The sequence below is a fragment of the Neodiprion virginianus genome, chromosome 3 (assembly GCF_021901495.1).
Source record: "Neodiprion virginianus isolate iyNeoVirg1 chromosome 3, iyNeoVirg1.1, whole genome shotgun sequence".
NCBI classification, from domain to species: domain Eukaryota; kingdom Metazoa; phylum Arthropoda; class Insecta; order Hymenoptera; family Diprionidae; genus Neodiprion; species Neodiprion virginianus.
Window position 1 is genome coordinate 39,797,541 of NC_060879.1, and position 21,177 is coordinate 39,818,717.

The 21,177-nt window shown below is 40.2% G+C and overlaps 1 protein-coding gene across 19 annotated transcripts in view; it reads left to right on the forward strand.

Moving 5' to 3' along the window:
* The window catches only part of LOC124300182 (protein turtle-like), a 165,623-nt gene that overhangs the window by 31,482 nt on the left and 112,964 nt on the right, over nucleotides 1-21,177 (forward strand). For all 19 annotated transcript variants that reach the window (XM_046753934.1, XM_046753939.1, XM_046753943.1 and 16 more), the window contains exon 2: nucleotides 12,941-12,999. The gene's annotated coding sequence lies outside the window, so the exon portion shown is untranslated. The remainder of the gene's footprint in view (nucleotides 1-12,940; nucleotides 13,000-21,177) is intronic.

Here is a 21,177-nt window from a genome sequence, read left to right on the forward strand (position 1 = left end):
AATCTACCACTCAATCAACGACCGATTTGGTTGTTCAAACCGAAAGTCAGAAATGGAGAAAAGAAATATACATAGAGAGAGAGAGAGAGAGAGAGAGAGAGATAAAGAGAGTACAAGGTACGAGCGGATGATTCTAATAATCAGTAGACTTACAGCACTCGAAGGAGAGAAGGCGATTTCAAATTTATGTAAATCGAAATCCCGTGAAGCGTGTGTACAGAACTGAATCTTGATCAGGTAAAAACCGATAAAAAATTTACGACTGTATTTAAAATTTAAAATGACAAACTGAAAATTATTATTATCATTTATTTATTTAAATAATCTAATGTGAAAAAAATCTACAGGAGGTTACAAGAACTTGCGCGCAGGACTGGTGCACTGGTAATAAAAAATCCTAGAATAACTAATAGACCGGGAGCCCATAACACTTTTTTCATGTCTCATTTGTTCACACTCAGCGGTATAAGACCCACCCAAATCCTACCTTCCACCACACGGAGATGACTTTGCCGAACATAAATCGTGGACCAAAAGGTGGGGGCTGTATTAAAAAATCCGGGATCTAGAATTATCTATATATCACTTACCGTTCGGCGTTTGTCGCAAATTACTGTAAGTGAAAAAAAAGTTTGGGCGGACGGCATTGCCGAACGTGTAGAGTGGATATAACGCGAAGTGACTCTGTTTATTGTTGTAAAAAATTGTTAATAAAAAATCATAACTTCTTAACGTTCGGAATTTTGTCAATTCATCTAATTATATACTAAAGCTCGAGATAATATTATCGCCGAATATTTAGGTTGGATCGGGGGCCAACCACCTACGCGTACTTTTGTCTTAAGGGTGTAGAGTCCGCCCAAACTTTTTTTTCATTTACAGTAATTTGCGACAAACGCCGAACGGTAAGTGATATATAGATAATTCTAGATCCCGGATTTTTTGATACAGTTCCCACCTTTTGGTCCACCATTTATGTTCGGCGAAGTCATCTCCGTGTGGTGGAAGGTAGGATTTGGGTGGGTCTTATACCGCTGAGTGTGAACAAATGAGACATGAAAAAAGTGTTATGGGCTCCCGGTCTCTAACTAAGAGAAAAGAAAAAGAAAAGTAACCATAATTTAGGTAATTAAAAAAGAAACCTACACTCATAGACTATTTCATGATCAACCATATTTATATTTCATCGTATTTTCACATCACATGCGTGTTAACATGGCATTATCTACTATCCATTGCTTTATTTTGTTTTTCAATCATTTAGTATTTGAATACAGTATTTTTAAATCATTCGATAATCCATTAAATAATCCAATAGCAACCACGTAACTTCTTTTGTCACTAACTGTTGTTTTTCAATATTCTTATTCGTAAGTTTTGCAATAAAATGCGGTTATTAAAATTGCTTAATTCAATAAAATAGCGCACGTAATAAACTATTTATATTCGATCTCCCTTTAATATACAAAATATCCTCGACCCGCTCTATTCTCTCACGTACATTTTAACTATCACTGTCCGATATTATATCCTTCATTTCACTTTTATTCCATTTTATGGCTTGTTTTACATTGAATTGTATTTTTAATTCGTACACTTTGTGCTGTCCATTTGCTTTGAACCTGTTCAACTATAAAGCCAAGTTTGTTGGTTTACGAATATATGTATATACATTTTATAAAATTGAACAATGCAAGCCTCTACATAACTAAACGATTAATTAATTTTTTACACTATCGCAAACTATTTTGTCCCAGTTTTCGTTAGTCGTCTTGTATTCCCTCATCTGGAAACCGGCGTGGAAGGTCAAAAAAGCGAGAGGTAAATTGGAGCAAAGACCGTGCCCTCGATTACAACCCAGATACAATAACGGATGATCGAATCCCTCGTTTAATGGTAGATGTATATTTTCAGCTCATTAGGCGGAATTGGAGGAAGTCTGATTCGCACTCGCTAATAAGCTATTAGGTCGTTGTAGCCGTAGAAGGAGAGCCGGATACACCGTCAGATCTCCAATTTGCCACGGCACTCGGAACACGGCCGACGTGCCCCGATTTACGTTTGTACACACAACCCGAGTCTGGGCACCCTTGCCTGCAGTCCCGAGCCGAAAGCTCCTTCGAACCAGACGCGAGGCAGCAGATTTCCCGAGCACAGACACCGGCCTACCCTTCCGGTACACACGCTGCCTTGAATTTCCGGCATCGACAGGGGCTTTGCACACCTCTGTTCGACCGGATTACTTTGATCATCCCCCCGCCGCGCCCCCTCAATCGAAATTCGGATCTCACACGACTCGGCTTAGCGCGGATTGCCCGCCTCCTCCTCCTCCTCCTCCACCTCCGACCCCCCATTTCCAGCCCCTTTGCCTTCGTAATTTGACGGTTCTTCAGCTTCTTTACGCGTCGAGAGTATTTTCGAACGGATGTGCTTTCGTCGTTTCGGTTATACTTGCCCGGGTCATTTCACCCGACGTTCATTGTCAGCTTCGACGAGATATACAGGGTGAGCTTTGTGTCTTGAGACATCGGAATATCTCATGAAAAATTTGATTTTTTGAAATTACAGCGCCATCTGTATCGGATCGGAAAAAAAAATTTCCAATACAACTTGTTTGTTTTGTCATGAAAAATTTGAATCTGCAACAAATGATAGGGGTTTTCATTTCAGATTTTTTCACACAGTTCTTGCCGTGAACATTTCTTCGTACTGTGCCTATTTCTCGAGGTATTTCGATGTCTCGAGATAAAAAAAAAACTCACCCTGTACATTTTCAATTTTCATCAAATTACCGCAGCGCCAGCCTATCGTTAGGCTCAATTTAGATTTTCGCGATGAATTCAAGTTCCTACAGAGGGGATCGGTGGTTTCGTTGCTGTTGGGCGCAGTTGGACTTTGGCCAGAAATACCCCCGGTGACCATTAGCGGTGACACGTACTCGACCGTTTATCGTTCTCAGACAGCGATACGCTTGTCTCTCTTTAGCGATAACTTGTTGTCGAGTAGTTATCCGTGTTGCGTAGGCATGCATTCTCGAGCATGCACTTCGATGGCTTTCAGATGTGCGATAGCCGAGCGCCTCAAGTGTTTGAAAATCCAAGTACCCGTATCAAGTTGCGAAGTGTGTGTCACTAAAACGATTCTCCATCCATCGATCGAGTGGAAAATTTTTTTCCCGTCATTTCAATTCGTCGCGTCGAAAATGTTGATTATCAAACGAATCTAAGACCAAAGCTATGAGAAATTTTTTTTTATTCCCCATCCGTTCATCGTTACGATAAATACCTACACGCTTTTTTTTTTTTTTCTTTATTCTTTTGTCAATTTTATGCCCGTCTATTCTTCGATGCACGCAAGCGTCTGCTCGGCTCTTGTAAGAATGTACATCATCGACCGTAAACTTGCGGTAAAATTACTGGGAACTCTTGACACAGGGTATATATTCATAGAAATTCCCACGTGAACTTGACTGGTAACAATAGTTCCCATTGTATCTCTTTCGTTATATTCCCACTCGACCGACGAACCCTGCACGTTGTGCTGTAACGTAATCTTGCGTGATGATGTTGAATGATAAAAAAAAAAAAAAAGAAATAAAAAAAAAAGAAGAAGAAGAAGAAAGACGGAAAGAAATATGGTAAATGAAAATAGTTTGACGTCTCGGAATAAATCTCTCACACATCGCAGTATTTTCATTTCCACATTCAGGCCACCATACATGGCCCATGAATATGTATGCTTTCATAGGTGTGTGTTTGCGCGTGTAGAGTCGATCTAATCGCTTCACCATTCGGTCTTAATAAATTATTGCTTGTACGTTAATCCTCCCATCAAATAAAATTTCGTTGTTCCGTCAACTTCGACCCTCTTATTGCTTCGAGTGCCGTTCCGATCGGGACTTTGCCGTGTATTTTAATTGTTCGACACACGTAAGAGAGGCAAACTATACGTATATGTGTGTGTGTGTGTGTGTACATAAATGCACACGCGCAGTTACATTACAAATCGCTTATTTTTCGTCAAGATACGCTTGACACCCCCGCGATTCCGTACGTATACATCGAATTTGTAACAGCTATAGCTATACACATATATATGTAGAAATCCTTCGAACGCATTTAATCGCGGCAAGTCACGCGACGTACTTGCAGGAAAATCGATCCTTATACCCACTCACGAAACTCCTGGTATATTGTATATGTAAGTATATTATACATGATTGCACGGTGTGTATACCTACTGTGTATTATGTAGAAAAGCTGCGAGGGTCTGATTAATTATCCCATTAAACTTTCATTCTTTTTCTTTTTCCTTTTTTATCCCATCGCGCCGACGTAGAGGATATAACATTTTTTTTTTTTTTTTTTCAACTTCGTCCTTTATACCGATTCACTTAATCAATTTCATTTTCGTTTTTATTCCCAGCGATCGACTAGAATAATCGTATCTATAAACGAAGTACCTGCCGTTTCGAGACGTCTGCATTGTTAATTGGCGGGTTAAGTTTATGGTAATCGATAGATTTATTATGGATTCTACATTTCAACCGATTATCGCCGTTAAACTTTACGGAGAAATTACCGCGGACTTATTGTAATGTATTCACGGGTGAAAGACTTGCGCTCAAAACTTTCAGAGATTTTAATACGATTTCTGAACAGTTTTATTACCAAGATCTTACTCCATTTTCAAGAATAATTTCAACTACTCCGCGGAGAGTAAAAATGGTAAAATATCTGTCAAAAAATTATCAAAAAAGTAGGGGAAGAATCGCAAACCTCGAGGCAAGAATCGATGAAACGTATATCAAGAAGTGTATTTTCAATCGTCACTGTATACATGTATGAAAAGATGAAAGAAGAAAGAGAAAACCTGGCGAGAGCTTTCGGCAGTAAAAACCAGGCACGTGACCGCGAAACGACAGAAGCGTTGCGATTTAATACCTCGCGTATCGATAACATTAAAGGAAATTGATACCGGCAGGCCGGTGGTAATTTCTTCGCGGTAGTGAAACGGCAAATGTATATTAAAGGAGCAGGGCGATACGGCAACCGGCAACCGGCAACTCGAAATGCATTAATATTATTGAGATACGAGTGGTGGGCCGAAACTCCTTCTTTCCACCTCATCCTCGAACAGCAGCGACGGTGCCTCTTGTTCCATCCATCCCAGGAAGAACCTGCAGGAGGATAGAAGTGGCTCGGGCTCAGAGACGCAGCACTCGACAACTTGTGGAACGTTTCATTATCTTGGAGTGGTATGCCACTCGCCCCCCCCCCTCACCCTCACCCTCCCACCACCATTGAAAACTTCCAAAGTTTCTCTTATACAGCGTCTCAGCGCCAACCGCCAAAGCAAAATAATCATATTACCCATCGAACTGCGAGCTTCCTCTCTCCTCCTTCGTTCTTCCAATTCCATTTCCTACTGAGGTGAAAGAGCTGGGAGAGCAAGGTAGACACTCTGTCTTAGGGATGATCGTTGGACGGGGTTAACCAACGCTGTGACGTCGAGGATTTCAAAAGGGTTCTTAAAAACTCGGAGTCGCGCCACGTGATCGAAGGGATCTACAGACGTGCGGATCATTAAAACCGGGCATTGAGAAGGCGCCGATAACGTTACAGCATGGGTCAAAGTGCACGGTGTCGAGGATAAGGTTTGCCGGGAAATTTCTCGCTCGAAGGTCTGTTATCATTGTATCGGGATACGGGACGCAAGGGTGTCGAATATCGACTGTGGATTGGACCAACGATATCTCACGTAACGAGGAGATGTTGGGGGGTCAGGCTGGACGGTAAGTCGAAAGTAAAGGCGGCCTGGATCACCCGGAAGTACTTTCTTGTTCAACCAAACGTAACCCAACCCAAGGTCGAAGGTCAATTGATCGTGCGAGGATCAATTCGCGAGCTGTAACCAAGCGAATGTATACAGAGAGAGAGAGAGACATGGCGATAGTGTAATGAAATGCAGAAACCTGTGTGCTTGTTAACGAACCAGAATCGACTGGCAGGGAAGGGCTCTGAAAGCGCATGGATAGACGGTCGGATACCTCCGGGAGCTTTCGTACGGTGGGTTAATTCGTAGAGTTTAACGTCAAGCCGATGCAAAGAGCCGAGGGGATCAAGAGGATACATTCAGCGCTGTGGGGCAAACCTGTAAAAGCGTTCATTTCGAAGGCTGGTTTCACAAAGCTGCACCCCATCCTCGACCTCGCGGATATCTCCGGCTTCCTAGATAGCAGCAAACCGAAAGAGCGAGAGAGAGAGAGAGAGAGAAAGACAAAGAGACGGCTGCATCACCGGTAATGCAATTCCAACGCAACTACTCTCGAACAAAACAGTTTCATCCACCGTTTACACCGGGGAATGATACTCTGATAGACTTGTTTCAGGCGCGTTTACTGCGTGTTCCGCCTTACGAGATGGTCATGCAGCTATAAGCTCATCGACAAATCGTACCTCACACCATCCCCGACGTCAACCTCCAGGCTACTGTTGTCCTTTGCCTTCGAATCTACATACAAATTGCAAGATTACTACGTCCTTGAGTCGCGCCGAAACGGTTCCTTAGCAAAATTGGAGACGCGGTTTTTAAACAGGTCCAGCTTTATCCAAGATGTACCAAAATCTGATGTCTCGTGTCGTTTTTAAATCAGAAGAAACGAAGATATGAACAGTTCTTGCAGTATTTTCAATTTTCTTCGAGCACGTAGTTTCGTAATTCGTTACATTATCGAAGGGTAGAGTCCGTTGTTTCTTTCCGTGAAAGATGTCGCATATTCATGGCATGCTAAGCAGGTGTAATTCTATACTTGGAAATGATTACACGGGTAATAATGTGGGCATGGGGATCTTGTGTTACGATCGTTTGCGCTGCCCCTCTTCACGGTGTTGACTCTTCCCTCCGACCAAGAAATACGCTTCTGTTACGTAACGCGAAACGTGGGAAATGGGATTGCGAGTATGTATACACACAAATACGGTGCACGCACACACGTGTCGGTACGATGAACAGCCCCTTTCTTCTATTCATTCACACACGGTCTTCGTAATTAGTACCACGGTACTACGTAATTACACCGGTATACCACCTTCTCGGAAAAGCGTGTATTCATAGCCCGCCTACTGTATTTTCCTCCTCACTCTCTACCGTGGGTATAACCTGGTGTGTGAATACTCGCAGTGTCATACACGCGTACGTACACGGCTTACACGAATGAGCAGAAACGTTTTTGTTTACTCCACTAATTGAAATTTATGCCACCTGTCGCCGAGTGTTTTCAATTCGAATTAACCAAACCCCCGGTATCTGCCTCAGAAATAATTCAACCATTTCAAAGTTCCAAACGATCGAACGAATCAAGAAACGTTAGGAAAGCTCATCGCTACCGGAACCACGGTCCAATGCCACGTTGCGTGCATCCGTCTTTCTCTAATTGGCCCAGACGCACGGTCGCGGATATGAACGTGCGGTGATGCTTATACGTTGGAATAAAAACGGGAAGCAAGCACCGATATACCGAGAGGTGTGCCTAGGGTGCGTCCTCGTGGGATCCTTCAGCCGTGCGAACAACGCTCGGTCCCAGACTACGGCCTGTGAACTATGACGGATAGCCAGGGTGCACGAAGTGCACGAAGTCTTGCGCCTCTGAGCCACCAGCGGCATCACTTAGCCACCCTTTATGGGATGCGTGCACGGTGTGTCCCAGGAGCGAGGGTGGAAGCTGGATGAGGGCGAATATCTGTCCAGCTTTTTCCCTCCGGCGGTAGGTCCGCGTATAACATACATACACACCCATATACCTAGGTGTAATACGCCAAGGTACGGCGTCCCGGCTTAGCCTTCGTCGCTCTCCTCGCACACCATCGACGCTCCGAGCACCTTACCCGCCCACTTTATACCTACGTAAGGGAATTTGCTGAGATCGCTTTCAGAGTAAGTAGCCAGTAAAAGAGTCCATTCCTATTCATGGGTTCCTTGCCTTTCAAAGCCCATCAACATCTCCCTCTGATATTCCACCCCGTCGTCATCAGTGACGCTGCAGTCTTGTCACTGACTACCATCTTGGACCATGTGAGCTTTCCTGTAAACGGCCGAACTCCGACATTTCCGACATAAGGAGCGGATTTCGAAGATACACGCTGATGCATCGATTGCTGATGGTTTGACGGTTGCGGCAGGTGCGTTGGAATCCGGTTCGGTAACCACTTTACGCGATTCAATTGCATCATGTTTCGGAGTAAGTGATTGCTCGGTGGTAGGTATCGAGTGTTTTAGATGCGCCGGACAGTTAGAAACGTATCGTTCAATCTGCATCGCTGTGCGCACAACCGTCTTCGACGTCTCAGCCGGCTGGTTCTCGTTTACGTCCAGTGATACAGCGTTGGGGTCTGGTTTAGGAACTAATCGGAATTGTGGAGAGCCGAGCATTCACTCTCGGTTAATCAAGTGCCTAACCGTGCGGAAAATCATGGTGGAAATCGAACTATCACTCAACTTGAGGGAATTGGCGATGCTGGTCATTGCGAAGTCGTCTGAGCTCGATAAATTTGGTCAAACGTTTTACGGAAACGAAAATGTCATTAATGAAAAGCGTAAAAAACACGAGACATTACGTCGATCGCTCCTCGGAATGCAGTGGAAATATTAGGAGAGGAATCGGTCAGATCCGTCCAAGAGAGGGAAATAATTATCTCAAATTTCAGATCAGTGTCACATTGACGGATAAAGAGAGAGAGGGAGGTTGAAAATCGTCGGTTAATCCTGCCTCCTGATAATCCTAAAATATTTGACGACGGGGCTTAAAAATTCATCACTAATTGCAGATCGAATTGACGTGCCTTTGTAAGAATAATTCCTCGGCAAAGCGATATTCCTGCACTTGCATGGAAAAGTAGTGAAACTTTTTCCACCCCTTTTCGCCCTTTGCAATAAATTACATAATTCAGCTGCTATCGGCAAACGCGTTACTCTTGCCGACTTGTTGTCACGACCTCTTTGAAACGTTTCCCCTGCAAACAATGTAACTACCCTGTCCTCACTCACCTCGTCGTCGGCATGCCGTTTCGGTTTTTATGCATTCGCACTTACACTCAGAGCTACTCAACGCGTCGAGCTCTGCGCCACTATTCGCCATCTGCACTGCTATGGTTGAAACTTTGTTTAAAATGTCGAGGGAGAAACGTTGAATGGAGGGAAGATGTATTCATACCCCGTTCCATCCAGGCTTCTCTGTGCGCCAAGTATTTTCTTCTCTTTTTTCTTTTTCATTTTATTTCTCATTCGTTTCTCCCTCTTACCTCTGTATAATAACTATACATCATTTCTCTTCGATATTTTTTTATCTTCACCGCGATGTACAATAGCCGCTGCTACACGGACGAAAAAAGCTCACTTACGGTATCTCGCGTTATATTTCTCGCGACAACGACCTCGGCTGCCGAAGAAAGAGAGGCAGCTTTAAAAAGCTTTACCGTAGAGGCGCCTTTGACCGTTACTCAACGTTTTGACGGTCGCATTATTTAACACTAATAATTTTCGTTCAGTTTCGTATCGATATTTAACCAAATGTTTGATCGATCAGCAAAATTGTTCATTCCAGTCATTGAGCGGATTACTAAAATGATGAACACAATGGATTACTTGAAAGCGTTTGCTGAATAATCAAGGAAACGAACCTGAATATTTATAATTAAATAATTCATCGATGCTACGCGGTAATGACGATAATAACAAGAATAATAATATGATCCGTACAACAGCGATTGCCAAAGTTAGCGAATAATGAGCGGTAAAATATTGCAAAGGCTTCTCTCGACCCCGGCAATACCTAGTACGAATTATTAGAGAGTCGGGGAAGCGGAGAAACCGGGAGGCGGGGGAAAGCACGATGGTCGCATTTGTCGTTGCTTTGAACTCGAGTAGCTCAATTAAACTTTTCTCTGTAAAATACAAGGATGCTAAAACTCCTCCAATTTCTACTGCAGAAATACAATCCGGGTGGAGGCAGCCGGGCCGGTTTTTGTGGATTCGTGAAAATCTCGAGCAATTAACTCGCCGAGCCGAACGAAAATACACAGATATATGCCAGATATTCTCATTGTTCGAGTTTTTATTCCGAGGTTTTATCGGCGGGCGGTAAAAGCTCGATAACTTTCCTCCAATTTCAGACCTATCGTTTCCCAGAATTTACCGTCCTCACAGCCCCCAGGGCAGGAGGTTATCCAGCTTCCTCTCCGGTATCAGTATTCATAACCCACGTTGATCTCGACGAAACCGCGATAATTAGGGGAAAAGTGGTTTTCTTTTTTCGACAAAGAATCGCCGATTTTTTCGAAGCTTTTATTTCGAAGCCGGGAGTCGAGGACTCGAGTCGTTAATAAGAGAGCGGTTGAAATCAAGTTTTCCGTATCTTCTAACTTCCCAGGCATTTTCTCAATGTTTTTATTCTCTCGCACGAACTGCCTCCGGCTTAATGTTCTCGATTTACCGCGCTTCAAACTCGTACATCCTGCGGGATATTCCCCGGGAACAAAGAATTAATTGGCTTCATGCACAGCTCGGATATGCGGTTTGCCTCCCTTACGCGCATCGTGCTTTCGAAGTGGTTCAAAAGCGGTGAAATTAGCATTTTGCTACGAAAATTAAACGGCTTACTAGCTAGCTGCACTAGAGATGTTCTATGAAATTACTCGTCAGTCGAGGTGGGACAAGATAATGGAATGCGGAATGTACAACGAAACGAAGTTGACGTTTATATAATTCTAGTAATAACTTTTGCAACAGACTAGTGGATAGAATTTTCATTGTACAAATTAAACGTAGAGTTGAATACATTTCTTGTTTTTTTTTCTTCTTTTTTTTCTCACTTTATGGCTTATTTCTGGTTAATTTGAAAATTGAACGTATGTCGAAAAAACGAAAAAGTGAAAGGATAAGAAACAATATATTAAGAAACCGCGAAAGCCGTGCAAATAATTTCGCGAAATAAGAAACCCGATCGAACGAAAACATTCGAAATGATAAAATAGCACGAGGGATCCGCGAACAAGGCGGTTGATGCATTCGATGTAAATATATGTAGACTAGCTCGGCGGTTTAAGCTAAGATGGCATAAAGTAAGAGGGAAAATGAGGATCCTTTAAGCTGCGGTGCGGGAAAGTTACTCAAACCGCAACCGCGAAACCTATAATGCTTTATAATGGGAGTCTGGAGGAGCTTTTCTACGTATTCTATGCATGAACAAGACGTACCTAACGCAGTCGTAAAAATTCTCACAATCAGCTTTCGCGTCGAAGAAACGATTTACTCAACATGTATGTACGCGTTATTTTTTCTGCCTTAGGTAAAATTTATCTTTCACTTTTTTTTGTTTTTTTGTTTTTCTCTTCTTTCTTATCTCGAGAAATATGCGTGTGGATACAACGTCGACGGTATCGTATACGTTACAGTTATTTATCTTGAAAAGAAGGAGTCCTTTACTGTGACTGTCATTCGTTAAGCCGGCTTACCGCTAAACATTATAGGGCGTATATAAGGATGATTTATGAGAGACCCGCCGTCCGTCGCGTCGCGTCGTCGTCCAGGACTTTCGGAGAGATGTCCGGCTGAGTTATCAGCTCGGAAAAACCGCAGCCAGCTATATATAATACAGAAGAATCCATCGCTCCGGAGTTTCTTCGGCGATTCGACAACATCCGCTTTGTAATTCGCGCTTTCGCGTTTAATTCGATCTTACGCAACTCGGCGAGGATTCGAATGGACGAAAATTTTTCTCGCCCTGGAATTCTTGAGAACACAGTTTTCTTAAAATTGATACTTGCGGGTTATTCAATTTATTATATTGTCTCACATTCGGTATTTATCAGATTATATTTTCGTGGAATAAAACTATCAAAATAGTAAATGTCGGAATTATAAATGAAAGCTTAAATATCGACGCTTCTGTTTTAAAACGCTTTGAAATTGTTAAAAATGTAATAGATTTTATCGATTTCATTCTGCGATGGCTCATTTTATTCGCGAAGACTATTTTCTATAAATTCGCTGAAATCGATTTTCTTTTCTTTTTTTTTAGCTGTCAATTAAGCGTTTAAATTTCTTAGTCGTTATAAATATCGGTTCAATGTTGTGAAAACAAATATTCAACAATGCTAACGGGATAAAAAAAGCGTTTCGGTAAATTTTCGGTAAAAGGTTTTTTGAATAAAATTTCCCATCTCAGAATGAGATTAAACGAATTCGTTCGATTATTTTAATCATTCTGATGCGATTTAATTCGAAACTTTGATATATACGGAAGAGTTTGTTCATAATTCTCACGCTTAATTCCATTTTTTTATTTTTCAAAAGATAAATACTCAACGTGTGACCCGCCAAATCGTAATCAAATTCGTAAAAAGTATCGATTTATGAATAGCCGATCTGTTTGAACTGCTTTTGATTCTGTATTCACGGTTTTTGTGTGAAAAATAAGATTTCTTTCTTCACCTTCGTGTCCTCCTTGAGAACTGATATAAACGTTATCGACGTGGCTGATATAAATTTCCGCACGATCTATTCATTCACATTAGCCCTCGAAAGTGGTTACGGAATCACGTCTTTGCATAGGAATGGCTCAATAATTTTGTACCACCGTCGTTACGAGTTTGTAGGGCGCGAATATTTATAATAATTGCGGCTGGATCAGGACATGAACTTTAATCGTGTCGTTTAAATGCAACTCTCACTTCAAATTATCGTTAATAGTAAAATCCAACGGTGATATTTTCAAACCGAAGCCACTCACGTTTCGCCATAATTTTCATCTCAATTTTATTTTCGTTTCTTTTTCCTTTCGGCACACATCAACAGGCTTGTTTCAATTTCAGTTAAATACACCGGCCACTTTACTTACTCGCAACATAAACCCAATTTTTAATTTTTTCCCTTCTGATTCCAGAGGGAGAAATTGGCGAATCCGTTGTTGCGAATTCGAACAGCTGCTGTTGAGCTGAATCGGTAAGTGCCTGAATTGTTTATATTTACTCTGTAACGGATTGATCGACGCACTTTTGAGTAGGTATAATAAAGACTCAAAGAAAATCGAGTAAAATTAGACTCGTGTGAAATTTTCAGGCCAATCAGCGTCCCGAATGCGTTAAAGACGCGCATTGGCACGAGGCGTACATCCTCAGATGACATATTTCGCGTGATGGTTCGGGAATTGGCTGAAATCACAATTTTCACGATTCAGCGAGGACCGGAAAGCTGCGCTTCGAACGCACCCCGTTCGATTCCACGCGTGTGTGAAAAAGCGTGAAAAGCGTGAAGCAATGAAATGCAAAAGAGTGCGGGTGTCCCGGGAATCGAAGATTCTCGGTATCTCCGACTCCGTATTTCTTGCAAGTGAATTCACTGTAATTTTCAACTATTCACTCCCTCGTTTCTTGCTCGCTCCGCCTCGTTCACCAGCCATTTTATTTACTGAATTTCCTTCACTGGGATTTCTGCGAAAAGTACACCCAAGTAGGTATATTATACACGAATGCAGTGCGATATTCCAAGGCAGACCAGACTTTTTTCCAGAATATTTATCATACGCAAATGTACGGTGCATGCCGCGCAAGAACCGGTTTATTATCTTCCACTTCTCAGCTCGTAAATTATTACCAATTACATTCAGATCGAAAAATTAAACTACAGTTAAGAAAGTCTCGGCAAGGGTTTTTTTTAAATAATTTTTTGCTTAATTGCACCAGCTGCCGAGTTTCGAGCCGTGCGTAAAGAATAATTCATTTTTTTTTTTTTTTTTTTTTCTTTCTCCCCAGTCGGGCAAAATTCGAACTTCATTCCCCAGCGTCTGACCTTTTTCTCCGAGAAATTTTTGTCCGCGGGAGGGGTGTGAACGGAATGAAGAAACGTACTAGCGTTACGTATTTACAACGGTTGAAATCGTTCCGAAGAAGCGGAGGGGCGGAATTAGCCCTGTCAAAATTTAATATCCACACCAGCGGCCCCGGGAAAACGTTGAGCGAAAATTTCGCGGCTGACTTGAGCAGCCGAATTGCAATTCCGGGGAGCACGAAATTGCAGAATCTTGCGACGTAGAAACGCGAGAACTATCAACATGTGGCCATTATATATATATGTATATATATATCAGCTAAAAAATCGTAAATTCTCAGAAAATGTTGACAGTTATGTTACCTTTTTGTCGAATTTTTTGGAATTCGATACAAGCATTTTTGGGCTGGATCAACCACATCTTTATTCTCTGTATGTTGCGAAACACGCGGAAAAAAGCAAAAAAAGTCGAAGAACGTTTCGAAAAGTTTCCTATTTTTTGTAACCTCTGCCATTTTATTCCTCCTATTTTTAACTCTCAAAACGACGTTCTTCGACTTTCTTTGATTTTTTCCGTGTTTTTCGCAACATACAGAGAATAAAGATGTGATTGATCTAGCCCAAAAATGCTTGTATCGAATTCCAAAAAATTCGACAAAAGGGCAACATAACTGTCAACATTTTTTGAGAATTTACGATTTTTTAGCTGATAATTAAGGCAGCGGTAAAAGAAGATTAAAAATCACGAAAAATCGATGCTTTTCTTATGGGAAAAAGTAGGGCTTCCTAGCGGTGGGTAAATATGGAGGTAAAATTTTTTAAAAATTCTGACATTTTCTTTGAATTATTACGAACCAATTTGGGGGGTAAGACCATTAAAATTCGATTTTGCCCTTCTTAAGGACAGGTCTAATATACATATATATTATATATGTATATATATATATATATATATATATATATGTATTAAAATGCGGTGCGTGAAAAGAACGGCCAAGAAAACTGGAATGAAAAGTTTGAGGTGACTTTTTGTCATCTCTTTTTCCTGCCCATTTATTATTTACCGAAAATGGGTCGAAGCTTTTCATGTCTGCAATTTCAGCAGCTGTATAAACCGATACCGCTTCCCTCTTTCGTTCCCCCTCGCGGCTCAACAGGAATATCCTCGATATATTAAAGTTGAAACGCATTGTGCCGAGTGCCTGTAATGGCGCGATCGATCAGGCCTACCGCCGCGACGTAGATACATCTATACACACCCTGTATATACGTCTATTTATACACTATATGACGTATCGTCTGGCTGTATAATTTTGTGCAAACGTGTGAAATTACGATGATCGTTGCTTCGCGAGCTTGACCTCCATTATCGTAATCGAATTCTCAGCAAGCTTCGAGAAAAATCAATTCTCAAATATTTATGGCACAAAAAAAAAAAAAAAAAAAAAAAACAATATCCACCGAGATTGTTCTTCTTTCGTCGTTAACGTGTTAGAATCGTAGTAAATATTGTATATTTAATTCGATTTAAATTCTTTGATTTCTCTGTGTAACGAATTGTACTAACTGAAATTATGGGGTTGATTTAATAAAAAAATTAATGAAATAAATTTGACAGTCACCTCGCGAAGTAGTTAATTATTTTTATAGAATACTTTCTTCTTCGCCAATTATTTTTCACTAAACTACTAAGCACACATTTATTGAACTTCGAAATGTTCTTTCCTTTTTGCTTCTTCCGTTTCTTGTTTTTTTGTTTTTTTTTTAATCGTTTTTTTTTTCACTTTTATCGTTAACACACTCGTTACACGGATCAAATAAAACCAGCAGCGTGTACGCGTTACACCGTCGACGATCCGTCGAGGGTTACGCGAAAATCGTTATAAGGATGTAAAAAAAATGAGAATAAATTAAAAAAAAAAAAAAATTAGTACTCTCAGCTGGATCCGTACAGTTAACGAGGGGCTCGGTTTTGAATATCACCGTTTTACGCGATCCACAGAATTAATCTGGCCTTCCCATCGGCCTGAAAATCTCGCCACTGATTCGAATACGTTGAATATAAAATTGCCCGAAATCCTTACGCCTCTCGTGTCTACTTAAAATTAGTTGGGCAAAAATTTCTTTCGATTACTATTGCCTACATACGTTAGGGTGGCTCTTTTTTTATTATTATTTATTTATTTATTTATTTTCTTATTTTTTCTTATTTTTTTTTTTTTTTGAAAGAGCTTCTCGGAAAATTTGTGAGAAATATTGAAAGAAAAATTGTCATAACAGCTGGAAGAGGTATCAAAATATTTAAAGGTAGCTACCAATTATTGAAACGTTTTTTTTATTTATTTTTACGTACACACCTTACGGAATTATATTATACGTATATGTTAGTTTATTTATTTTATCCGTATCGTTATCCAATTAATCATTGTTCATGAAAATCGGTACTGAAAACGAAATACGAACATCAAGTTGATGCGATGCTCCTTTTCCAGTAACAAAAACTTTGATCCAAATTTCACATAAAAATAAATAAAAAATATTTCAATATTAATTGGTAGCGGAATCTAACAATATTTTCTCACCTCGTCCACATTTTGCACCAATTTTTTTTTTTTTGTTTCAATATTTGTCACAAATTTTTCGAGTAGCAACTTGGAACAAAAAAAAAAATAAAAAAGTAAAGTAAAAAATGCGCCACTATATATATTTATATATACATATACAGGCGAGAAAATAGATTTTATAATGTATTATTCGCGTTTCTGCGCGCATTTTAACGCGAACAAAACATCCTGCGGATATCCCGGCTCTCATTACCTCTGATGAGCCTCGAATCGCGTGTGATTCTCGAGGCATAATATCACCGAATGCGCCGCGTCGCCGTGGAGCGTAAAAATAGGGGTAAAAAGGAATAATCGGGGAGTGTTTTATTGCGGTGACAGTGCATATATACAAATTTTTCCAACTTTTAAGCCATGCAAGTCGCGGCGCCGGATTATCGGAGCTTTTTCTACGTTATTATTTGCGGCTGGTGCACTCTAAATGCACAATTCCCGATTATCCAAGCGTTTTATGTACATATAACTTCAGGTTCGCCTCGTACGGATACATAATATGTAAAAATACTTTGAAATTTCCACCTCGATTCAAAGCGCGGAATTTCATACGTTCCGGCAGTAACTGCAAAAGTGACAGACATCTGCCACGAGGTGAATTTTTCTCCCGCACTGCTGTACAACCGATCAAAGTAAACGTTTGTGGGAACAAAGGAAATAACGTGTCAAAGAACCGCCGACTCGCCAGTTAAATGTGGAAGTGCAATTCCTTTCCCGAGGGAATTTTTCAGCACATACGTTCTGTTGTTCTTTTCGGAAATCGATTCGCGTGCAGCTAAGAAAATTTACAAATGAAAATTGGCGACGTTTCGAATATTCGTAAACTGGTTTCTACACTCGTTAAACAAAATTTTTACCAAAGTTTTTTCTTGTTGCGTGCGTAAGTCGCAGTTTTTCGAAGAAACAAAATGGTTGAAGAGATTTTGAAGATGGCGGATGGATTCGTCCTTAAAATGCAATCTTGACATTGAATAACTAGAGCGTTAATTTTTATTAATCTCTGAATCTCCCGAAAGCTCGGTTGAATTCAAGTTTCGAGTCACTCGAAGTATAATTTAGCTGAACTATACCAGGCTCGAGTCTCTCCGTTACTGCACAAACATATTTTAATAAACTTTTAAAGGCACGTGTGCGCGTGGCAAAAAGGTGGAATGTTGAGCCCTTCGCTCTTGGAAAAACAGCCAAGACAGAAAACGGAAGAGGCTTGGAGAACAAAAGCCGTTGGTCGAGGGCTATTTTTCTTCTCATTCTTCCTCTTCTTCAATCTTTATCCTCTTCCTTTTTCTCTTCTCTTCCTGAACAGTTGACGAGGTCCGCGGAAAGAAAATTCCGGAGTTACTTGCCGGAGTGACGTATTTACCGGAACCGACCGAGGAAGCTATGCGCGCCTCGCAGTCCACCAACTTTATTTGAAAATTTTTCTATAATATCTCGGTACAAGTACAAGATGCCCGTCGGATGAATGGAGAGAGACGGAGAAAAAAAAACGGACCGAAAATACAGTTTCGATTCACCAAATATGACAAAAATAAAATACAGCGACGCGTTATTGGAAAATATGAAGAAAAGATGTCAGTCAGAATTTATTCGTTTTACTCATTTATTAATTGATTTATTTATTTATTTATTTTTTTTTTTTGTTTCCAATCTCCCAGATTTATGTACAGAAATTAAATTGCTCGTGGTATCTTTAATTCTACAGTCACTATTTCTATTTAGATGAAAAATTTAACACAATTGAAAAAATTCGATTCACGCTGTATAAAATCGTGCTATGAGAGAAATTTTTAGTTCCGGTTACCGCTCAGTCCTTGACTATTTTCATCTTTTACGACAATCGAAAAATATAGTTCCAGGTACAAAATGAAAATTAGTTTTTTAGCTGTTACCGGAAAGTCTGGTATCCGTGACTATTCTTTCTCAATACGATCACTGTTACTATATTTTCTTGTAACCGTTGCGAAAATTTAATGCTCGTTCAAGAATCGATTGACGTTAAAGCCTTGTTTAACTAAAAAAGAAGAGTAAACCGAACACACTGACTTTGCGCTGCAATAACCAAAAAAGAATCGACAATAGCGCAAAATGGTTACGTTTACATCGTTTTTTGGAAAAGTTAAAGAGGCACGAATACCGGGATTTTTTCTTCAAACATAAGCTATTTTCATATTACTTTGCGCAGTATCGAATCCTCTCTCGTCATCGACGTTTGATTAGTTATCGCGCCTCGCGAGCACGCGTCTGCGGCGCTATTGTTTAACGACTCTTCGAGTCCCATCTGTTCCCGACAAAATTCCCATCAGTTTACACGCATATTACACCCATACTACAAACGTTAAAAAATTATTCGCAACAGGTGCGAAGCCCTGCTGCAGTCTCTCACCTGACGTAAACCGCAGGGCCGAAATTGCCTCGTTTCTCGGACTAGAAAACCGTTCGTTAAAACGAGGAATAACTGCATCGATTCGTTCGTGCGTCGAGAAGCTTTGAATTGGATGCTGCTTCGAATGATACATGAAACTGATGTAATCGTTACACCTTATCGACTCTGGGGGAATGATTGTGAAATTAATAAATATCGGACGTTATTTGTCGTATGTTACGCTCATTGAAAATTACACTGGGCGTTATTCCATTGTCTCAAAATCCATATGCAACGGCTTCTGGATGTTCAGACGTCGTGTATTTTTATATGCATATCCGTCGAAGCGAGACATACGGATCCATATTTGGATCCGGTGAATAATTGAAGTCCCTTACGCGTGGCTTTCGCAACGTTCGTATGATAATACAACACGTAGTCGACTTTCTATGTGGGCGGACTTGCTCTCCGTATATGAGAGGAAACAATTCAAAATCGTGTAAGAGGCGATTCATCATCGAGTATGAAAAACTCTTCTTTTTATCACAGGAACAAGACCATTTTTTTTTATTGTTTTTTTTTTCTTTTTTTTTTTTACAAAAATTATCGTCATCAATTTTACCAACGTATTGAGGCTTTTTTATTCTTGAACAAAACCTAGCCCAGGGATTAACGTTATACATTTCTGCGTTTTTGCAGGATGGAAAATGGCAAAGCGGAGCTTAAGACCTTCACGTTTTTCTAAAAAAATTCTCTTTGCTCGCAAGAACGTGCAAAAAAAAAAAAAAAAGAATCAAAAAAGGGAAAAGAAATAACAAAATTCTCTCTCTCTCTCTCTCTCTCTCTCTCTCACTTGTCGTGTTTTACTTTCATTCCTCGATTTTTCCATGTTTTTGGGTCGTTAGCGGAATACATAATGACACGAAATCGCGCGGGTAATATTTTATTTTCCATCCAACGTAAGAAAGAAATATAATAATAATAATAATAGTAATAATAAGTTAAAAAGAATGGTGAAAAAGAATATTAAAAATGGAAAAACTTGAAGGAAAATAGCGTTGCGATGTATAGTAATAGTACGGCGAGGAGTTTTAATGACTTTTATAGAGGTCATATTTACATTTTATATACGCCGGCGCTTCGTAAAGATGCGATTACTACGACGTTTAAGCGATTATAGTTCATTATGTTTGCGTCTAGATGCAGCAGCGATTAGTTAAAAACCCTTTGTGAATAAAGAGTCGCATTATTATGACTGAGCTTCTTCACCGCGTGCAGTAAGCAAATTTTACCTCGTCTCGATCAATGTCGATACACAGGAATCTTGACTTTTTGCCATTTTTATTTCATTTTCCCCGCGTACCTGCGATTCTGTATATTTAACGATATCCACAACAGCCCTTAAAAATTTCCACTCCCACGGAAAAAAAAGCAGATACGACGAAAAGTTATAGAAATTTTTGAGAGTAGGCGGAGACACGGAAACGAAACTACTTGTATATTTATTTACTTGCTAGCGATATATTTCTGTGCACTCTAGGAAATTTCGTTAAAAAAAGAATTCTGAATAATGTTGAGTCTTGTTCCGCCTTTTCCACCGAGTGGATAACCATCGTAAGCAGAAAACTTTTCCAAATGAGATTCATACTCACCTGTATCACGGAGCATATTTAATTCTCTCTGAAACAACTTGTGTAATGTTACAGGAACGATTTGGGGAAATATTTCTTCTTTAACGATATAAATATGGAAGTAACGCGAAATGCACCCGAGTAACTCTTGACACGATAGTGTTCCTTAACAATATCTTGGAAAAGTTTTTAAGTAAATAACAGCCGGCACTGTATGCGCAGAAAATATCGAGGGAATAAAATCGGAGTAAAAAACTTTGGGGAAAGTTCGTTTATATTGCATCGGCACGTTATTGTACGTATAGTTACATGCAAACGTTTTCGAATATCAAACGACAAATCTCGCATTCAAGTCCAGCACGTGCGGCTCAAAAAATAATCGTTAAAAAAGTTTAGCGCGCCTGTCAGATGCGACGGCGATGAAAATCTGCACTTGAACTGGAACGAATTAATTTTCCCGAACAATTCCCGGCTGCGAATGATATTATTATTACGGAAAACATTGCCTGAGGGGAAAATAATTCTGTAGTTTTATTCAGTCAACGGTTGAATCGTGCTGAAAACCATTTTCATCGTTAAAGAAATTACGACACTGTGTATTCAGGAAATTTGTCCGAAATTTTCGGTATCTAACTGATTGGAAATTCAGATTTTTCACCGTCTCAGGAGAATTTTCTTCTTTTTTTTTTCTTTTTTTTATAATTTTAAGAATATGGTAATTATTTTTTGCATTGTTTTTCTTTCT